The sequence below is a fragment of the Ambystoma mexicanum genome, chromosome 13 (assembly GCF_040938575.1).
Source record: "Ambystoma mexicanum isolate Mex_15411 chromosome 13, UKY_AmexF1_1, whole genome shotgun sequence".
NCBI lineage: Eukaryota > Metazoa > Chordata > Amphibia > Caudata > Ambystomatidae > Ambystoma > Ambystoma mexicanum.
In genome coordinates, this window is record NC_090938.1 from 319,691,710 (window position 1) to 319,709,342 (window position 17,633).

The window sequence follows — 17,633 nt, forward strand, 5'->3', positions numbered from 1 at the left end:
GGATGCGTACCACACTCTTGAGACTCCTGTGCCCCAGTTGGTAGCTAGTGTCCTTAGATTGGTTTGTCTTGGAACTTTCCTTCTGGGCTTCGATGAGCACTTGGTAACGTCTACTACTCTTTCCATTCATGCACTTGTTCTACTGCACAATGTATATGTGCATTTAAGGCAGCAGTGTGTAACAATTGTTAGGATAAGTAAGTGAAATGCATATGTAAAAAATTGGTAGACCATTTTTAGTGGAGGTTGGTGTGTGGTAGTTCAATATGTTGATATGGCATGTGTACAGTTTATTTTACTGATTGGTGGATATATGTGTGAATGGTTTGAAGCAGGCAATGAGGGAGTGGTAAAAACAACAGTAAAAGAGTAAAAGGGCTATCTTGTGTGATGGTGGGCATGTGTAATCTGGGTTTTCTAATAAGTCAAGGGCCAGACGGGGGAATGCAGAGAATGTGGATAGTCATGAAGGGCAATGGATTATGGTATTTATTGCATACTCGAGAGAAGAATATCAGACAAAAAAATAGTTTGTGCTTTTGTCCTTTTCTCTAGTATACAATTGTCCATTATTTCCATTAGCATAGTGGAAATGCTAATGGGAATGTTGGTGAATCTTATTGAGTGTCACTACTTTACTGAAAAGTGTAAAGTACATGGAGTCTATAAGCTTATTTTTTTGTTACTTCTATTTTTTAACTGTGAAAGGTTGTTCCTAAAGGAACCTTTCTTTAAATGTTTTTAAAGAAATATGTAATTTTTTTTATTTTTTGCAAGAGAGGCCAGGAAGTAAGGTACTTGGGAAAATGAGGGAAGGGGCAGCAACCACAGATATGGAGGGGCAGGTGGACAGGGGAAGATGTTGGGTGTGCAATAAATCTACGGCAGGGCACAGAGTTTCTCATGCTCCTTGATTACAGCTTCAAAAGCACTTTGAAATTGCTCCTCCCTGCAGAGTGGTACTTTGCAGTATATACAGAGTACTGTTGTCTTTGAAAGCTATGGACCAAGAGCCTACTCGCTTGCAGGGTAGCTGGTGGTATTTTGTGTGCCACAGGAGTAGGCTGTGTGGTTGTAGTATTGGTTGAGGAAGATGAGGTAGAGGATGACAGCCTACTACTTCCTAAGAAAGGAACAGGCTTTCTGAGAACATCCTGGGGGTTAAATTATGTGTGGCGGTACATGGAGGTGTTCCCATAGGAGAACTGCTCAGGTTGTCCGCGAATGAGTACAGCATTGCACTCCGTGATTTCACTTTGGTAGCTTTAGCCTTTGGTACACCCTCAGCAGTGGTAAAGAACTGCCACACCTATGATTCTCTCTGGGTGCTGGAGGTAGGCACTTCCTCTAACTCCTCATCTTCTTGGTCCTCTTCATTTTTCTTTTAAAGTATTGCGCTTCTTTCGTTGTGTAGGTCCTCCAGCTGGTGGTGGTGGCTCCTGGGGTGGAAGGATGGCAATAGCTTATGCCATTTCTGAAGATAAATAGCAGTTTTGCTAATATTATTCCAAGCATGTGCTGTGTGCTAGATTGTTAACAGATGAGTAAAAATAGGCGTAAGAGCTGTGCAAGGGTACATTTTCAGTTAAACATTTCTTAGATCAGATGGAAATGCAGTTTAGAGGTGTTCGTGAAACATGGACGTCATGCCTTGTGCGAGGTCACGTGACACTGTCCGGAAAGTCTGCAGTGTAAAACACAACACAAACAGTGTAAAACGTTGCAGAAAGTGTATAGAAGTGTTAAAAATGTTGCTAAAAGGTGGGGAATGGCAGAGATTTAAGGTGAAGCTTTCGAAATTGGCCAAAAATGCTGCTATATTGGGGGTAAGTAAGATATTAGGAAGTTGTAGCAAATTTAGGGCGCACTGGTAAAAACCTGTGAAATTCAGTGAAAAACTGTTAAAAGGGTGTTATGGTTAAAAGTAAACCCGAAGAAACCCGAGATATTCCCTAGTTATGGTAAGCTAAGCAACCATAACTTGCGCCACCACCATTCACTGCTAAGACTCCCAGGACATCAAAGATGACATCATATATCTAGCCACTTGTTTTTGTACACCGACATATATAAAGGCAGGCGGTTTTGTTCAATGACTGTGAAAATATGAAAATTGAAAAGGTGCCATATATCTAGACGTTAACCTTCTTGTATGTTCTTAATTTAATTTAATTTAGCATTTATATAGCGCTACGAACCCTCAGGTATCTCAGCGCCGCTTATTATTATCCACAGTGTTTGGTGCTCCTTTATCGACCTTGGAAGGATTAAAAGCCGAGTTTGGCCCAGCCGGGATATGAACTTGCGTCAGTAGGCTCTGCACAAGCGTCAAAGCGAGCGCTCTACTCCCTGTGCTATCGGACCACCTATGCTTCTGGAAACTTAAAGTACTTTCCTTAAGGTTTGGTCTCAGCTCATGGTGCACATATATGGGGCAATAAGCAGGCCTCAAACACACAATTCATTTGTATACATTGTAATTGTAATTGGTTATTTATAACGCACTTAATACCCAGAGGTTTCTAAGCACAGAAAACGTGCGTTGCTTTGCGTCATCTTGCTTTCAAGTCGAGCGCGTTGCCCCTGAGCTAGCCTCCCAATTACATGATAATCAACTTTAATGTTATTGATATTTTCTGGTGAGGTTTCTTTCTTCTTTATTTTAGTTTCCCTGTATGTGCCTCTGATTTTTATGCACTGTGCGTCTTCATATGTATTGTTTGTACAAGTATGCAGTAAGTCTTGAATTATTAGCCATTTATCTGATGTTTAACATTATTCAAAACTCAGATAAAGGTAGCATTCATTATTTTACTATTCGAAATTACAATATTAAAAATATTTTATTTCTATTGTGCATGCTGCAGCCATTGTCCATCTGTATGTATGATTACGTTCCTGTATAAACAACATTCCAGTATAATGTTTTCTTCACATAAGTATTTTTAATACATTAAGTATTACATAATAGCTCTCCCGATCACCCCCGACATCTTGTTACGAACATTAGAAACACAACCCCTTGTAGGGACTTTTCCTCAGAATCTATTTCATTATGTGATGTCAACAGTAATGACATTTGTGATTTCATCTGTGATGTCCCGGGTGTTCGTCCTAGCAGGTGGTGCTGCGAGTTATGGTTGCTTAGCTTACCATAACTGGTGAATTTCTGGGGGTTTCGGTTTTACTTCTAACCAGAACGTCCCTTTAACAAAACGATACTAGAAAACACTAACCCACCCCTGTAAAGGAAGACAGAAATGGAGAATGCAACAATGCAAACACTCTAGATACTTAGCAGGAAGGAAAAGCCAATTAATAATTTCAATGTTGACAAAAAGGATAAGTCTTTGGTTGAAAAAGTGTGAAAGGGTAGATTATTCTGTAGGGTCCCAACAAATTGACAAGGATGCTGGGACCTTACAACAGTACCTAAATCAGTTGTTGGCAGTCTTACCAGACTTCTTAACGTTGTGCGAGTTGGTTGAACCAGGTTTGCATGCGGCAAGTTGCAGTGATCCCCCACAGGGAGCAGTCATCGGGTCGGGTTCGAAATTAAGCTCTCGGCAGTTCGATGTAGAGCTCGAAGGATACAGGTTGATAAGGCCACCAGGGTCAGTTCAATGTTGGAGCTTGGGCCCATGATGAAGATGCTGGTGGTACGAGGTGCTGTTTGAGTTGTGGCACTTCAAAGATTTCCGAATCAGCAAGCTTCTTGTCCGAGCCGGAGCATTTGACACACTCAACGGGGGCAGTGGAGCAGCAATCTGGTTTGAGGAGCAACAACCACGGTTCAAAGAAGTGCCAAAAGGGAGCACCCCAGGGTCCTGGTTGATCTGAGGCATTTGAATGCGATAAACAATGGTTCAACACAGTAGAATGAAGGAGACCAGCTGCTTTACTTCTTCAGTTGCAACAAGTCCCAATCCAGGGGCTCAGGGGCAAGAGGAGTCATTGTTCTCTTTCCTCCAACTCAGTGGAGGCGGACAAAAACCTGCAGGAGTCCTTCACCTCGAGTGAGCTCCTAGGTACCAGTGTAACTTGGAGAGAGGCAGGTCCTGCTTCAGCAGTTCACCCCCAATGTGCCCTGTGTATATGTAAGTAGCAGAGCTTGCCCCTTTGTAACACTACTTCACCTCACCTGTGGAGGACTTTGGAAAGTTCTGCTCTCCCGAAGAGGGACAATTAAGTTATTCTTGAAGCCCAGGAATTAATCTCAAAATGAATGAAAGAGAGGGAGGCCCCTTCCTTATAAAGGCAACAAGCTACAGGGGATTGGTTAAAAGCAAGCCTGATAAAAGGGTTCCAGTCCTTATTCAGACAACAAGTGATTGGTGCCGTTGTGCATCATGCCCAAAATGCTTTGGTGTACAGGAAGTGTGAAAGACAAGACCACAGAAAATCAAGATGGAGGAGTCCTTTCTCCCTTGTGCTCGGATCTGCTGGTCTATCTAAACCCAGCTCTTCTCTAGGCATGCACTTCAAAAGGACCTTTGCTGCCCAACCCACTATATTCTGAGGCAGGCCTTTGTTACCCAACCCGTGCACCTTGATGCATCTTTCCAGTCAATTTCTTGTGCATTATAAGTTTCATTCCATTGCGGTCCATTATATCCCAACTTCGAAGAGTGTCAACAGAAGCAGGCATCCTGTCCTTTGTCCCATTCACTGGAATCCAGACAGGCAGGTGCATGGATTCCAAAATACAAAAACCTAGTTATGGCTTGTATTTCTAGATTATTTTGACAGCAGGTTGAAGGTTGGGCATCATTAGATGATTTGGCACAGAGGTGCAGATTTAAATGCAGCCTCTGCAGTAACTGCTATCGCAGCAGCTGTCCAAGAGAGCAACCTTGACCTCTGACCCTGCTCTGTGCTATGGCAGAGTAGGCAGAGCAAATCAGGATACTGATGCAGCAGGGCACAGGTGTACACTATGCTTCTGACATAGTCAACAATGAAGTGACCAAATGCTACTTCCATAGAATTAACTAAGAGCATTATGGTTGCTTTCATATAGGTTGAGCGAGACACTGCCCGAATGAGTTTGCATCGAGGCGGATTGTGCATTGTGCTCAGAACCATGATGAGAAGCGCACCCCAGTAAATGAGAAATGCAGATCAATGAATTGCACCCAATAACATTTAATAGTGACTTATGGACTACAATCATTCCCAGTGCCTGTTTTTATACTTTAAAGACAACTGGAATTTGCACACTTAGCCAATTATTGCTTCAATCAATATTAAAAACATGTGGGTACGACAAGACTTGGGACTCTGGACTGCATTTACATCCCAAAAGGATTCAGAAGTTTAAGGACACGGGTTTGGAGCTTAAAACCTCAAGGTAAATCCACTTGGGCTACTAACATGTCATGTGTTATAAATGATCATATTTTGCATGTTTCATTTTAAATGAAATAAAGTATCAGGTCCCACTGAAATAAAGAAATAAAACAGCATCTAGAAGCCGGATTTTATTCTGCATTGTATGCAGCTCGCTTGGAATCATTGTGTATGAGAAACATGGAAACGACTTAATCAGACATCTGTCTATGGTTGCTTACAGGTAACTTGAGGAATGCAGAATACAAAACACAAAGTGCCCACACAAGGGGTTTGGGTCTATCCAAACTGGTTCTGGAGGACAGCCAGAATACTAGCAAATGGTTGAGCTGGTAAACAGTAACAAATAAACTTGTCATAATCTATCAAACTCCAGGCCTCTCAGAAAAAAAACATGAGCAAGGTTATCGATTTCTGTATACCACCAAGGAAACCAGATTTTGACATTGTAATATTAGGAACGAGAGTATGCATGGGAAGCACCGCCAGTGCCATATGCAGGCAAGTGAATAACTCCCCCTTGTAACATGAACAGAAAATTACATACAAGTAATTTTTAAATCAATACTTGAAATCTTTTTTTTTTTTTTTTTTTTTAACTGTGATGCAAGGACAGATTATCACAAAACCAACTGCATTGTAGCAAGAGGTTCTTTCTACCAAAGCATGTAACAATTCACATAGGATGCCTTGTAAAGATGTGGGTGAAAAATTGGAAAAACAGAACTCCTTCAAATGTTGTCATAGCATGATGGGTAACGAATGTGATTGTGCCCACAGATCTACAGGATTTGATATTAGTTGTATTGATCTTACAATGTTCACATCCAAAGTAAGGCCCCAAAAACGGAATTGCCATTTTCCATTAGTAATGAAATCACACCTTCCTTCAAAGTCATAAGACTGATAGAAAACATGACCCCGTCACACAATCTCGGAGGAGTTAAACAATATATATTTGCATACTCACAGAATGTGGAAGATCAATATGGAATATAGAGAGATACAGATGGAAGTTTCTGGAACAACTGGATGGAGGGAGCAGCGCTGAAACCTACGGGAGACTGACTTTCCAGACAGGCTGGGGAAGGAGCCATTGCAGAGTAGATATGAAACCTATAGGAGACAATTTCCAGACAGGCAGCTGAAAAAAGACCCTGCTGAGGCAGCGTGTCCAGATTGAGGGTCCAATCTGTGTCCCCAAAACAAGAAAATCTGCATTTAAAATATAAGTACATAAACCCCAATATAACCCAAGAAGTTTGCCCTAAATCGTACATGGTAACCTCGTGAGAATAAAAGGGTGCTGGGGGTCCAGTGTGATGCTAATGGGACGAAGACCCACGTGCATTGTTAGATATGTCATGCGTTTTCTTTTTATCTTGAAAATAAAGTGGCATTTCATTTCCTTAAAGCCCAATGTATTTTGTACCAAGAGACACGATTTAAAAGTAAATGCATTTTGGTAACACTTAAATGCAGATTTGCATTTTTTTAAATAAGAACCAGTTAAAATAGAATCTGTGTCTTAAGCTTGTGTAGAATCATTTGGGCCACACTGTAATCATGACACATTATCATCCTAGAGATATCATTCAAAGCAGCAGAGCGAGGTACAGTTACAAATTAGATATTTATGAACCCAAAATTAGCATTTATAATTCATTTGATTCAGATAGAATCTAGCAGTTCCTAGTTTTGAAATACACAGGCAGACCTATGTGCAATGTGACAGGGCAAGGGTGCTGTCAAATTGACATTTTACTGGAAAAGGTTGCACCTCCAGCACAAACAAGAGCTGAAGGCAAATGAATAGGAGTAGTTGGAAAACCGTGTACACACAATTGCATTTAAAGCTGCAAACAAATGTGTATTTAAAGCAACACACACACACACGTATGTACATTAAAAGTTACCAACACTTATACAGTGGAACTGAACAGAATGGATGTGTGTTTTTAAATCGGTGTTCCAAATAATTTCTCTGATAAAATACTTATTTTGATACTGGAGAAAAACAAGAATTCTGAAAAGTGGTTTGAAACGTACCATTTAAATATGCATACCCTGGCCGAGAAGCAGCAATGTTATCTTTGAAGAAATTATTGAAGGAGTATTTAGTATGGCAAGTGTCTTTTAGAGTATCATATATATCTAGAAGTGACTATGGATGTGAATGCTTGGGTGTGGCTGTGAAAGGGTTAAAACACTGGAGCGGAGCCAGGAGAGAAGCCTGGTCAACACAGAGCATCAAGGCAGTGAAAGGGTGCAAGGATAGCCCAGTGGGAGGTGCCCTTGGAAATTGACAGACAGATAAACCAGCAAGTGATGAATGGAAAACTGAAATGAAGGGGGTTTCCTGGAGCGAACAGGTTTTTTTGGTTGTTAACGGGGAGCTGGCATGCTGGAGGAGATCTACGAGTGGGCGTATTAGCCTGTGACAGTGAACGGAATTCCAGAGCAATCTGCTCAACGTTAAGTTTCGAAGCCACGTTTGGCGGTGAAAAGGTTAATAATGTCAGTTACATCGACAGAGTATTTGTTTGTATGGAACAGCTGATTCCGTGAATTCCTGGCACAGAAGACCGGCCAGACAGAGACGCGGCAAGAAAAGAACACGATTCTTGTCCTGTCAGACGCAGTCTGGAAAAAACACGCTGAACGAGGACAGTGAGAGAGCGAATGACGTGAGGTGGCACCGCAGCTGACTGGAGCCGTGACCGAGGATCGGAAGCAAGAAGACGCTAACGAGGGGCGATGCCCATGGTGAGTCGGCGTGGTACCTGACAGAAGAGGACCCGGAATCTACGCCGTACAAGACTGGTGAGCCGGAGAGAGGGGGACAAGTGGCAGACAAGCACGATCCAGTCGGAAGGCGAGCAGAGGGGGGAAGGGGAAGCGACAAGAGTGTCAAGAGGAGCGGTACAGGACACGAACCCAACAAATGCATCCAACTGTATCCTTTACCAGACAATAACTCCCCACAAAAACGGGGGTCAGCCTGCAAACAGGGATAATCAGTTAGAAACTTGGGAAGAAGGAGAGTGAATATGAACCCGTGGATTACAGGCAGCCCTGTGGAATTCCAAACAGCAGAATAGCTACATTAAGACCAAATTTCAGAGAAAAGAAAAGGGACCTAATTAGCAGCCCTGGGTACTGGATGGGCTAAGAGCCATATTACCAGGACCTTAATACTTTCCAGTGCAACCACTCTAAGGGGGGAGGGCGAGAGAGAGAGAGAGAGCATTACTCTCATATAAATAAACTGAGAAAACGCATGATAAAGGGGTGTTGCTTAAAACCAAACAAACTATTTCCATTGCCCCTATTCCATCGTCCCACATGAGCCAGCAGAGTGGGCAATCGTCAAATAGACAATTGGCTGCTATTACACCGAGGTGGACAATAGAAATTCTGTCGATAATTGAATAGTCCCTTCGAATACCAAGAAACCCTATATCACCCCACAAGTGTACTTTCACTACGTTATTTTATATGGATGGGACAAATAAAACAAAGAAGTTCCTATAGCACCCGCTCAGTGTTATTAGTTCTTCCCTTGACAAAAAGCTTCGACAGTGGCCCAACAGCAAGATTAATGTAGGCAGGTAAAATCTTGTGTTATTGAACAATTGTTTTGGTATATAGAACATTGTAGTGTTTCCCGGTTAAAGCTTGAGACCACTTTTATTTGAATTTGAGTCATTTATTTAAGTACAATTCGAGTTTTCAGAAACACTCTGTCTACGTTAATACCCAGAATTGTGGAGTGGGACTGTCTAGGTTGGGGTGTTATATCAGTGTGTTGCAACAAGAATCTATCATTTAAACATATCAAAATACAAAATGTTCCTGAATAAACGGGGGCCTCATTGAGTCGGGACGTTAGGCTGATAACATCACAGGTATTTATGCACTCATGCATTGAAGAACACAAAAAGCGCACAAGAGCATATGCGTGTGCAACATTACATTAGTATGTGGAACTAGATTGTCCCTGCTGTGTAGACTCACAAAATATGAAGGCAATGTTTGAAAATTGTTGATTGTAGAATTTACAGTTCAAAGAGACTAGATTTCAAAACAGACAGATGTCAAGTGTTTTTTTAAGGTGATTGAAAGTTGGTGAATCTAATTTCTTGATAGATCGGATGCATAGCCAGATTCAAAACAGTCATGACGTAACAGGTCATAAGAGCAGATTTGGATGCGTCTCTTGACCATGCAATAACCAGGTACTTTTTGCAGGCGCAGGGTCTGTAAACTTGCTAGAAAGAAACTAGGCATATTATTGAAGGTATAGGCCCGGATTTCCCGGCATCACAAGACCTAGATGAAGGGCAACAAAATGATGTTTGACCTCAACAAAAAGTGGATGAGAAATTGGGCCTTGTGAGTTTTTTGGCACACCTTATTTCATCTTCAAATTCTGGAGAACAGGTTAGCAGAGCGCTCAGCTGAAGTGCACTGCATTACACAAAACACTGAAGAGGCCTCTGCACCAGAATACTTGCGCAAGAAGCCAAACAGTGCGTTGAGACCCAATTCTCAGATTTTAATGATATTCATAGCCAAGGTCTACAGACACATAATGAGATGAAGGCCAAAATAACTAACTAAGCCATAAATACTAATTGCTTATAGACAACATTTTGTATATACATATTCAATTGAAGCAGAGTCAAGATGAAAATGCATAATGAAGCAGATTGAATCACATTGAAAATTTGAACAGCTATATCAGAAACAAAAGTGATCAGCTACCCGACGAAAACGATACTGCAGTTCAACAAATACACCAGTTTACCTCACAATTAACAGACGCTCAAATCAATAATGATCAAAATAAAGTGACTGAACAAGAATTAATGCAGGGATTAGAGGATCATTTTCATTAAGGACAAAATGGATACACTAGGGAAAGATCTTCATGACGCAGTCAGAGAGTGAACACCTGAAGAAATAATTACTACCTGCCAGAGTATTATTAGTCCGGAGTCAGTAGATGAAACACAGATTTACCATAGGAGTCAGCAGATGAAACACAGATTTACCGTTTCGAAATTGAGGAGAGCTCGGAGCTTATTAGCTCCTGCTTGTAGCATAAAAGACCCTGGTTAACTTGACACCAACAGCAACCACAAGTCAAGTTTGGCTCCCTCGGCCAACTGATGCAGAACAAACACACAGGGTTAGAAATTTAGGTGAGATATTTAACTCTAGCTTCTAGCATAGTAGAGCCTGGTTAGCTTGAAACCAACAAATACCAGGAGCTACTTTTGTCTCCTAGGGTCAAATGGTGCCTTCCAAACATGTAAATGTGACAATAACTTCAACTATTTGAGAATGTTAATAGAGAGGAATTAGAACACATCTAATACACATTTAAACACAAAACAGACACAAAGTTAAAGAAGCATCTCTGGTAGCTTGCGTTCCTCTGCAATAGCTCCCGCCTACAGGGTGATGCCCAACACGCAGTAGCTGGTTTTAGCTCCAGCTCATCAAATCTAAATTTCGAACCTCAAACACACCTGTGTGAATTTAATTCTGTGCATTTGGGACAATCTATAAATAAACATTAGGACACATCTATACAACATTCAAAGCATAAGGGGTCATAAATAATGGGAAGAAAATGATATTTTTGCATCTTATGTTGAAGTTTGATTTGTGGACGTAATTTACTGGCTCACTGTCCTGCCATGCTAGCTCCTGGTCCCTGGTTAATGTTGGATACCCAGGCGCTGGTTTTGGCTCCTGCTTATCCAATCTCAATTTCAATCCCTACAGAACGAATTGCAAAATATTAAATAAACACTGGCTTCCAAAACTAGGACATCTGACACTAGCCAGGCTAGTCTGTATGAGTCTAGGGAACAGCTAGTGAGATGTAAACAAGAGATTAGAATTGAAATGGACCCGAATGCTAGAATAAAACAAGAAATTAAAGATGTCCAAGTGACTTTGGACTCGCTGTCTAAAATTTGCAGACAGATTGATTTCATGGAAGGGGGAGATTGTCCCCAAACCATTAGGCTAACTCTCAATTGCCCAAAACTTGGCACAGTCATGTATTGCGCTCCTCACTGCAGATGCACAAGGACCAGGTATGCAGTGAGTAACAGATTTATTCGATCCCGTTCTTGATCCGTCCCCACTAACCACCTCTTTTCTCTCCTACATTCCAATCTATAACTGAACGTATCAGAATCCAACATAGCCCCCTTCACAATATTGACACCATTTACATAAAAAATGTGAACTGTAAACATTAGGAAACCATGAAAGCACTGTGTAACATCATGCATGGAACTATGTAGATATCTTTTTGCTCCAGAACTGGTCATGAAAACCAGTTGTTACGCCTCACCCTACCACATAATCTTTCCACCTTGCTAGAGCTACTCTTATTCTATCACTCCTAGCTCGCACATTCATTCTCTTGTCATTCCTTCTCTGCATCCATCCCTTCTCATTCTTCTGCCCTAGGTTCCCCTCATGCATCTTTCTTTCCTGGACAAGTATCGTCTTACTCTCCTCTTCTTTATTATCTTCATTAATTTCCCTAGGTTCACAATGTAACTTTTTTAACCACGCTTCTCCCCGTTCGCCTTGACATTTTGCATTCAATCTTGGATTGCGTACCAAGATTGCGTACTTACCTTTGATTCTCACACTTTTACATTTCTCTGGATATTAACTTTGGCCAGATGTTACAGAATGTATTAAATTATTCTCTTTCTACCTTCCCCAAATTCGCCATGCCATCCATGCAGGACAGAGTTGTGCCTGGGGTTCTTCCCTTTCAAAGATAAAAATGGCAATGCGCCGGTCACAGAATGTGGCGCAGTGCAGTAACTATCGTTTGTCGAACCACTTCTTTTTAGGCTATACATGCCTACAATGCCAACTGAATGCTACCTATAATTAAATCTGTTTATTCTTTCTCCTGACCCATTGGCCTGGGGATGGTGCAGAGCAATCCTAAAATGCCTGTTTGCAAACTTCATGAGAAACCTGTGCATTCTTGTGTTGTGAACTGCATGTCATTATCCATCACAGTTTGTTGTGGGAAACCTTCTCTAATGAATGGTAGTCTACTAGGACTAAAATAAATTTGGTATCCCAAACAAAGCTTTGTATGGGTCCCGTAACATCTACAGCTACCTTAATCCAAGGTCATCCTAGCACAGTAACTCTACACATTTTACTTTGTCAGCATTCATGTACTCATGACACTCCCTAACTTGCCAGTCTACCATTCCATACCTTCGGAACACCTCACACAATCTCTGCTTAGTGATGCTTTGCCCAAGATGACCCTTATGTGCCAAATCCGCGATTGATTCTCTCAATCCTGTCGGAGGCACTATTTTTTCACCCTTCAGTTTATGTTCTATAATGCTCACTTCATCTTTCACCCCATACCACACATCCATTTCCTATGAGGCCAGTCACTTGTTATCCATTCGTTTATGCACTTCAAAACTCTGTCTTATTCCTCTGCTCATGTACATTCTTTTTCTGCAATTGCTGGCAACTTCATACTGGCCATCACTACTTCATCTTCCTTATCATTCACTTACTTTTCCTCTTGTATGGTAACCAGTATTCATAAGCAAGCTGCTGCTGCTGCATTTTTTTCTCTTGGTAAGTAGTTTGCCAGAAAAATATATCATATTTATGTATTACACACATTAGTCCCAGTACCCATTTGGAAATGCATTGTGAAGCACTTGTTCACCCATTGGAAAAACAACTGGACAAGCGGCTTAGGATCCGATCTCACTGAACTAATTTCCCCATAAATAAAACTTGTAATATTTTATCGTCCATAGCCACTGCCAGTGCTTTTCTCTCTATTACAGAGTAGTTACATTCAGCATCCCCAAGATATCTTGAGGCGAATGCCATGATCTATTCTCCGGTTTGTCTTGAAGGCGCGCCCCTAAATGCTCACACCAGAATCAAATACAACCTGCTAGGGAAAAAATGCCCAAGAAACTCTTGCAAGGAAAACAAGTTTTATTTCTACAAAAAGTAGGTATGCCAGCAAAGAACTCTGCTGCCCTGAACGTTTTGAGGAAAAAGGGTATGAGCAGAGACTTAAAAGGAGGTGCAGCCTAACAAGTGACATTACATAAAGTGAAAACCTGTGCAGCTGGTTGGTGCGACCCTTTACATGGTCAGCCTTCTGCATAGGGGATGCCAGGCCATTGGGCCCAGCCCGATCGGTCTGTCTTCCATCACGTGGGGTCTGCTGGGCTCATTGTCTCCAGGGAACCAAGGCTAAAGAAACAATTAGCTACATTTGCAAATAATGCTACTCCATTATACTGTGCACCTGGCAGGCTCAAAGACTGGCACAGGGGGAGTCTCGAGGTCATGCTAACCCCCCCTCTGCACTCTCCCCACCACACACACACACACACACACACACACACACACACACAATTCACTCATCCCGGTCGCATCTCTCGACTTCCAAGGCTTCCACCCTCTCTTAACTATAATGTACCCCTCCCTGTACCTCGCATTACAAATCATGCCACTGTAGAATAAAGGTGGGACAACCATACTCTCATATCTTTTATAGGTGATTGGTTTATGGTCGGTGGTCTGCGTTCAACTGGCATCTTGGAATTCAGGAGTCTTACGACTGGGGCAGAGGTAGGGGGCAAGAACTCATGCTTGGCTGGGTGGGTGTCGGAGGCCTGCTTTGGCCTGTTTGTTACAACACGCACACCAAGTTGCCCAGCACGGTCTTGATGCCTTGCAGGGCACATTCTTTCTTGGAGCAAACATATTGGCAACACTTTTAGAACAAAGGAGGGTTTGTGTGGAAATCAGCAGAAGCGTGGGCCTCTCTCATCAGCACTGGCTTCTATTCAGATTTCCACTTCAGAATTCCTCTTCAGGCTGAATACTACTTGGCCATGCAGGCCCTATACTTCGACCATGGTAACAAAATGGCATCTAATTATATGCATGCATTATGTCTTTATATGTTGAATTATGTATAAGGTTACGATCGTGTGGGGACTCTTGGGCCACTCCCCTCCCCACTGGGCTATTAGAGGTGTTCCAATAGGACTCACCTCACCCTAAAGCACCTAGGGGGGTGGGATAGGTGTGTTCCTTTCCTAACATTCCCACTTGTGCCAACATAGCTCCAAGACCTAGTCCACTGGCGTCCACTGTTACAATTGTCATTTTTCCTGCTGCAATGTATGGGCATTTGCGATTTCTACCTCGATATCCTGGAAAGCCGGGTCATATTCCTTGGACCATGAAAAGTGTGTCCCTTTCTTTAACAATGCTCTTAACAGAGTAGGTCTCGTCGCAAAGTCTATCGCAAACTTGTGGGAATATTCAGCAAGCCCTACAAATGAGCACAATTGGTCCTTATCACGAGAGTAGGGTACCAACCTGATTGCTTCTGACAGTTTTCCACAATGTTTTACACCTGCTGCCAATAATCTGACCTAAATAGTCTACTTCATCTCCCAATCTGCATTTAGCTCTCTGGATAGTTAAACCAGCTTCTTTCTGACATCTCATCACTGCTACCAGGTGTCTGTCGTGGTGCACTTTGTCACTTCCATAAATCAACACATTGGGCTTCATTACAAGTCTGCTGGTATCTGACGGGATACCAGCAAACTGTACTACAGTTTCCACCACTTAGTCTACAGGAATTACTGGCAGATTATAAGTGTTGGAAACGCCGATAAATACCGACTGCACAGAGTTCCATAGGACTCCAATGGGGGGATTTGCTGGTATTCAACCAACCTATATTATCACCTTGCACTCCAATGTTTAATGCATAATTTTTTGGGAAGAAGATTTTATATGTTGTTCAAAACAATGTTGATTAAATGAAGTTAAGGTGCAGGGGAGATAACAATCAACCCTGGCATATGGGTTGTAAATCACAAAAACAGAAAAAAGTTCCCAATTACGGAACTCCCGCCCCCTGCACTGCACACTTTCAAAAGCTCAAAATATGAGCCCAGCAGTTTAGTGGAAGTCTTGTTGTTTGTGTCACAACATATTCACAAATTTCAACTTTTCATGGTCAAGTTAGTTATCATACAAAATAAATACTGGCATTCATTTTTTCAATTTCAACATAAAAATGTAATAGTAATATGATCCAACGTGTTTAGAGATAGTTCTCTTCTTCAGGGGCAAGTGTATACATTCAAATTATATCTAGAAAAGAATTCAAAAAGATATACAATTATTGATACTGAATTCATAACTGTAAATTAGTGTATAGAACATTGAAAATTTAATTTGGTAAAACTGTCAAAAACATTGTAATTCCATATAATTTATAATCCTTATCAATTTGAAAACCTCATTATTGACAATCTCTTCAAACATTGTTTATTATTCCCAATTTGTTCTTTGTCCATTATATTGCACACGATTATAATAATGTGACCGAATCTCATAGTTAGATTAATACTGATTTTCCTAGTAGTTCATGCTAACTAATTAGGGGATTTAACAAATAGCTTGTAAATCTAATCGGGGGCGTTCTGAAGTCTGACCTTGGTAGTCATTTTGTGTGCCTCACCTCTCAGTTAGGCTATGATTGTTCCTCAATTCCTAAAGAGACGGGTTAACATACAGATCTGGGATCTTCAAAATTCAATTTCAACTGTAGGTTGTTAACTAAGGTGGATAACTTGTCCAATTTATTTGTAAAATGCCACTAACCTGGTATTACCAATCCGGTAATACCGGCAGTTTTTTGCCAGTGGGTGGCGGATATACATCCGTTTCAGAGCTGGAGGCAAATCCACTACCCTACCGGCACACTTGGAGTGTGCCGGTGCAGTAACGTGCCGATATGTCTTAATACCAGCATGTTATTAGAAAGGGGTTAAGAAAGCGGCCACCAGGACCCCCATAGGATTGGAGCTTACCCTACAGGAAGGTCAGACCCACAAGCCAATAACAAGAATATAGAAGCTACTAGACAATGCACGATCAAATCTCATATAGAGACAATTGGGAGAAAGACCTGGGAACACCCAATCACGGAGTAGGAATGGGGACAAATCTTGAAGAGGGCTCAGAAAGCATCCAACTGCACTACAATTAGAGATAATCCATGTAAGCTATACACAAGATGGTACCTGACCCAACACAGATTAAATAAAATGAATCCCGCGTACCCCCCCGGCTGCTGGAGACAATGTGGTAACAGAGGCGAACTATACCACATGTGGTGGACCTGCCCTAAAGCTGAAATGTACTGGAAAGAAATACTGGCACATATAAGAGACATCACAGGGCGACAACTCCCACACGACACAAAGGTAATATTGTTGGGAACTGCAGTTGAAGGGGTGTACGCAGAGACAGGCAATAACGCAACCCTGATCACACAACTACTAAATGCAGCAAAAATAGCACTGGCCCAAGGATGGAAAAACCTCGGGAGTCCAGTGGTAGCATGCTGGTGGGTTAAAATATGGCCCATCCTGGCCATGGAAAAGGTGGGGGCCATAAAAGACAACAGATACTCGAAATTCAGAGAAGTATGGGACCCATTTATAGACTTTGTTGCAGACAGGGAAGCCTACTTCCATAGACCAAACTTGATGAGAAAGATTTTGGACTAAACTTCCTGGAAGGACAGAAGCTTGAATGAGCCCATAGAAATCGCTAACACAGGTCAACAATGCCCGAACTGCATTTGCACTGGCTAATGGTGTAGAAAACGGAACCAGCCCAGTTGGGGGGAGGGAGGGATGAAAGGGGACAATTGTTAACTGTTTTATGGTAGACATAAACTGGGGTCGAGGAGGGAGTTATAAATGTTAAAACTCATGGAGCTAGGACCATCCTGCAGGACTGAAACCGGAACTGGAAAAGAAGATCAATGACGAGGATATTGTATACTGTTTCTCACATGCATGTTGGTAAATTGAGTCCATTAGAAGAAAATAAAGTTGGTAAAAAAAATACCAGCATGTTATTAGCACACCAACACACTTGTAATGAGATATATTGGGCCTCATTACGAGTCCGGCGGTAACCGTGGCGGTAAAACCACCTGGTTACCGTCGGACTCGTATTACCATTCCGCCTTCGTGATTCCTGGAATTACAACCCCGGTTTTCCAGGAATCACAGAGGCGGAATGGTGTTAATCCCCATTCCCATTGAGTCCTATGGGACTCGATGGGAATGGGGATCATGGAAACGCCAGCAGCATCTCGTAATGCTGCCAGTGTTTCCTCGTCTGCCTGCAGGCGG

The 17,633-nt window shown here is 41.9% G+C and overlaps 1 protein-coding gene across 4 annotated transcripts in view; it reads right to left on the reverse strand.

Annotated features, from left to right (window-relative positions):
• The window catches only part of LOC138521176 (ubiquitin carboxyl-terminal hydrolase CYLD-like), a 2,059,174-nt gene that overhangs the window by 2,002,411 nt on the left and 39,130 nt on the right, over positions 1 to 17,633 (reverse strand). For 2 of the 4 annotated variants that reach the window (XM_069633784.1, XM_069633782.1), the window contains exon 2: positions 6,320 to 6,465. The exons of the other annotated variants lie outside the window; for them this stretch is intronic. The gene's annotated coding sequence lies outside the window, so the exon portion shown is untranslated. The remainder of the gene's footprint in view (positions 1 to 6,319; positions 6,466 to 17,633) is intronic. 4 annotated transcript variants of the gene reach the window in all.